The sequence below is a fragment of the Danio rerio genome, chromosome 8 (assembly GCF_052040795.2).
Source record: "Danio rerio strain M-AB ecotype USA chromosome 8, GRCz13ab, whole genome shotgun sequence".
In the NCBI taxonomy this organism is placed as follows: Eukaryota; Metazoa; Chordata; class Actinopteri; order Cypriniformes; family Danionidae; genus Danio; species Danio rerio.
In genome coordinates, this window is record NC_141028.1 from 23,088,180 (window position 1) to 23,093,789 (window position 5,610).

The window sequence follows — 5,610 nt, forward strand, 5'->3', positions numbered from 1 at the left end:
AACAAATCTTATTTAAAATTTCATGATTGATTCAGTGTTTCATTAGCTGCTTATTTGTAATTGTTTATGACATTTACAGGCAGTTTAAATCACACTTTATGCTATTGGATTTCATGCAAGGACTTTTTTTGGCTGTCATAAGGTATATGCGCAACTAGTGTTTCTTCTCATCATGATAAATGTCCGGTGAATGATTAATGTGATTTTTTTTTCAGTTTTATAGGGTTGCTTTTACAGCATCAATGTTGTACTGTAATTAGAATACAATCAATTAAATAGACTTCAGTGGTCATTTAGTTGTTCAAGCGTTAAAATGCTGTTTACACACTCACCTGTCAGGATTAGCAGGCTAGCACAGAAACTCCATTGAATATACTTGGGTAAAATAAACATTCTTAAAGACATGACGCTGAAAAATGCAGTGCTTCTTGTACATTCTGAGACCCACTTTCTATCGTATATCAATCAGGCAGTAAAGATTGTTGATTTTTAAAGAAAACAGACCATTACCGCACCGATTTTGTAACAGCATACAGTTCACTGGAAGCGCTTGACCCAGGTTACTGCAAAATTAAAAATCTTTCTGCATATACCCTATTCAAAAACAAGGGAAAACTATTAAAATAGCCTATTAAAATTTGATATATGATCATTAATTCAATCATTTTCTTGTCTTCTTAGTCACTTTATTAATCCGGGATCGCCACAGCGGAGTGAACTGCCAACTTATGCAGCAAGTTTTTACGCAGTGAAGCCCTTCCAACCACAACCCATCTCTGGGAAACATTCACACACATTCACACACACACACTCATACACTATGGACAATTTAGCCTACCCAATTCATTTCTTGTGACTGTGGTGGAAACCGGAGCACCTGGAGGAAACCCACGCGAACGCAGGGAGAACATGCAAACTCCACACAGAAACGAAGACTGAGCCGAGGCTCGAACCAGCGACCTAGCGCCCTTCTTGCTGTGAGGCGACAGCACTACCTACTGCGCCACATATATGATCATATAAAGATAAAAATTTAAACATATATGTACGTATTTGTTATTCTAATAATCAATAAAATATATTTAAATGGCCATTTGTCCTATATTTTGAAATTTATGTTGCATAAGAACATATTTTTATTTGCAAAAACCAAACACAAACTTGTCACTTATGTTATTTACATTAACTGCCAAATATCAGATTTCTATATAATAACTGATTTAATTGTAGTTATTGCATACTTCATTTCATTACACTTCATTTTAAATATATAGATGTTTATATATATTAGGGCAGAACAATATATTGTTGGAGCATCTATATCACAATGTATGCATCTGCAATAGTCACATCGCAGGATCAGATTATTTACGATTAACAGATAGAAAATATATAAATAAAATATCTTTTTTTTTTATTCTTACAATGATGACCATATTATTTAACATTTTATTGTTCAATTTTTGTACCTGAATACAGTTTGTCTTCTCAGAAAACTAAAAAGCACTGTTTATTTATTTATTTTTGCTGGTAATTTATTATAGTTTACATAGATGCACTGCATAGAAGAACAGCCCAGTCAGTCTAAATTAATGAAATCTTTCCAAAAAGGGATTTTAGGATCATCTGGCGCAATATTTCAATATCATTCATTCATTTTCTTGTCGGCTTAATCCCTTTATTAATCCGGGGTCGCCACAGCGGAATGAACCGCCAACTTATCCAGCACGTTTTTACGCAGCAGAAATTATTGAGTTGGAAGGGCCCCAACCCATCTCTGGGAAACATCCACACACTCATTCATAAACACACTCATACACTACGGACAATTTAGCCTATACCATATTCACCTGCACCACATGTCTTTGGACTGTGGAGGAAACTGGAGCACCCGTAGGAAACCCACACGAACGCAGGGAGAACATGCAAACTCCACACAGAAACACCAGCTGAGCCGAGCCAAGGTTCAACCCAGCGACCTTCTTGCTGTGAAGCGACAGCACTACCTACTGCACCACTGCGTCGCCCTCCAATATTATGCAGCCCTAATATAAATACGAACATGGAGTTTGTAATTAAGTTAACTTCAATCCTAACTGTAAACCAAACCTAAATTTAACCCTTAATACTAAGCCTAAACCTAAACTTACTCCTAAATAACCATACCTCAAGCTCCTAATAGCACTTGGGAAATATGTCCAGAAAAGCATGCAGTTACACAATACATATAGTTATTTCAAGAGTTCACACTTAGATACTGTTTGACAACTTGTTAGCAAGTTAGCAGGTTTGGCATGTTGTCCCGGGAGAGAACCCTGAGCTCGGAGATAGTTAAGCCCAGGGCTCCTGCCAGGTCCATAAAGCATGTGAGGGAAGTACGAGGTCAGGTGTTCTCGAGAGCTCCCCTCGGCAAAAGAGGAAAGGAGGAGAAGGGGTGGATGGGGGGTTTCTTCGGAAAACAAAGATAAGGGAGTAGATCTTAGCTAGGTTACTTATAGTGAGTTTGGCTCAATCCGATTGGCTAGCCAATAAGTGTAGATGAGTGGCCAGCTGCAGTCAATCATATCACGTGCTCCTCTCGAAATTAGTTTGTGAAACTTCATTTTGAGACTCAATGTTAGTACATAGTAAGTAAATCCACCTAATATAATGTGTAAATGTCATTTCTTGAGTAAAAGTTCTTTTCGCACTAATTTCAATGCTGAATTTCCTTTTAGCTTTCAAAGAATGGTCGAAAAGCTCCATGTTTAGACAAAAAGCCTGGCGGGCGCCTAATCTTTGGGCATGCATCGGCCCTCTGACACCTGATGGTGGGTGGGTAAGAGCTGGGAGAGAGTTCAGCTTCCTGACAGCCTGATGGATGAAGCTGTCTTTCAGTCTGTTGGTCCTGGCCTGGAGACTGCGCAGTCTCCTCCCTGATGGCAGCAGACTGAAGAAGCTGTGCATTGGGTGGGTGGCATCTGCTGTTATGCAGAGGGCTTTACGGGTAAGACGTGTGCTGTAAATGTCCTGAAGGGAGGGGAGAGAGACACCAATGATCTTCTCAGCTGTTCTCACTATGCGTTGAAGTGTTTTCCTGCAGGATGCATTGCAGGTTCCAAACCACACAGTGATGCAGCTGGTCAGGATGCTCTCAATAGTGCCTCTGTAGAAGGTGTACATGATTGGGGCTGGTGCTCTTGCTCTTTTGAGTTTGCGGAGGAAGTAGAGACGCTGCTGTGATTTTTTGGCCAGTGCAGTGGAGTTTTTGGTCCAGGAGAGATCCTCAGTGATGTGTACACCCAGGAACTTGGTGCTGCTCACACGCTCCACAGTCGCACCGTTGATGGTCAGGGGAGCATGGAGAGTGTGCTCTTTCCTGAAGTCAACAACAATCTCTTTCGTCTTCTCCACATTCAAAAAGAGAACTCTCTCCCAGCTCTGCTCCCCGCTCCCTCCCCACGCACCTCCTCCCCTCGCACCTCTGGACTCTGACACACACACACACACACACACACTCATCTGCACTGGTCACTTTATGCAGACACATATACTACCTCCCAATATGTCACTGTCACTTTATCACAATGATCATGTTTACAAGTTCTTTTGCACTATACTGTTTTTTATCTGCACAACTCTGGTTTACTTTGCACTCATTGCTATATGCCCTTAATGTCACTGTATTGTTTACAATTTTTTTATTACATATGTATATTTCTTAGACTACATTTATGTGCAATGTGTATATACTGTAAATTTTCTAAATTTTCTTTTTTTCTTAAACCCTACTATTTTTTATATATATATTTTATATTAATGTTAAGCACCTTGGGTCTGAGAGTAACGCAATTTCGATTCTCTGTATGTCTTGTACATGTGGCTGAATTGACAATAAAGCTGACTTTGACTTTGACTTTGACTGATGCCAATTGCGGTCAGTGTTTTGCTGGCGACACAGACTCTTGTGCCAATCGCCAGGCCCCACATCATCTGATCCGCAGCAACCCAGCCACCCTACACACCCCTGGAGCCTCTCCGTGTTCTCCTCATCCCTCTACCTTTCCGCACTCTCCCTCCATCCACACCCGCGGCTCTCTTCTCCCCCACTGCCCGGTGCTCTCTCACATTCCTCAGGTCTGCACACAGAGCCGCATTGTGTGTGTGTCTTACAGAGCACACAGTCAGGGCTCATTTCGGACACACACACACATCCAACAGGGTGTGTGCACAGTCGCAGCGATGCGTACACACACATACACATATCCCTTCATAAAACCAATAGACATGCATTCATGTGCGCACGCGACCGCAAACACACACACTCTCTGATTTTCATATGTGCACACTGGATACACACTCATCTACATACACAGGATGTCTCACACCGAGGCCGAGATTCCAGTATCCTTATTCCGTGTTTCTTTTTTCTTTTTTACTCTTTCATGATTCAATTTTTTCACTCGGTTCTTGGAGTTTGATCTTATAATCTCTTGAGCATTGTGATTTTTCACTCCTCCTCTGTTCCCACAGTGGGACAGATGATATGGTAGATGCTTTATTGTGATTGGATTGAGGAGCAGTTACATAAAGGAAATAAAGACACAACAAAAATACATCTGTGATGAAGATTTTTGGGTAGTTTTAGTAATAATATAGATCAACAATTAAGAAGAAAGCCACTTTTAAAGTATATATTTGAAAGGTAAATCATTATTTAACATGTTTTGAGAAAAATCTGATACTTCAACACTAATATATTATATGTATTCATATTTTAAATAACTTATACTTTCCATTTTAACTTTGAGTTTTAGAGTTTTATATAGTCATTTGCAAAAGTGCTTGTTAATAGTGTTTAGTTTTACGTTTACTAAACAATAATTTCACTGCATGTGACACAAAGAGCTGCTGTTAGGTTGCTTTGGGAGTACAGGACATTTATTTTGATTGCAATAACAACTTCTCTGAAGCAGCTGGCGCTCTACCAGAGAAATAATGTAAGCTTAGTTTACATTTAGTCATGTGGTGCCAAGAATTTAAGGTTCACTGATTATCAGTTGATAAGGTTAATTCAAGCTTGGCAAGCTAAAATGGTGACATTGTTAATTAAGTGGAATATTTATAATCAGCATGTTCAACAACTTTAACAAAATAAGTTAGGATGTAAAACTATACTACTTACTTTTTAGTTTGCAGCTTTCAAAATGGAATCTTCATAAGTGTATCATGATGTATCATGTGATTGACTGTACACTGTATGCATAAGGACCCATGATATATGCTAAAACTTCCCTGAGGTTATCTCACGTTTTTAATGGTCATGTGCAACCACAGTGGGTCAAAATCTTTGAAACAATGAATGTATTTTGGTTCTCCGAGTCTCTTTTTTGAGCAAAGGCCATTATGATGCACTTTCATACAAAAGGCACAGAGAGAAAGCCCACCACTTGCCAGGAAAGGGCAAAAAGGGGAGGGGGTGGATGGGTTTGGATGGAATTGTTCTTGAGACAGAGGGGTGGTGGACTTCTTTCCCAATGGGGTGGGCTGGGGGGCTCGTATTTCAGCGCTCATGGGGGTCGGGGTTGGACTCACTTTTTGGGATATACTAAGATTCATAAATGCGCCAGT

At 40.0% G+C, this 5,610-nt stretch overlaps 1 long non-coding RNA gene across 2 annotated transcripts in view; it reads left to right on the top strand.

Annotated features, from left to right (window-relative positions):
- LOC147835571 (uncharacterized) overlaps positions 1 to 1,091 on the top strand; it is a 7,445-nt gene extending 6,354 nt beyond the window's left edge. For both annotated transcript variants that reach the window (XR_015497837.1, XR_015497838.1), the window contains exon 3: positions 682 to 1,091. This is a non-coding gene — a long non-coding RNA (uncharacterized LOC147835571). The remainder of the gene's footprint in view (positions 1 to 681) is intronic.
- The last annotated feature ends 4,519 nt before the right edge of the window (positions 1,092 to 5,610 follow it).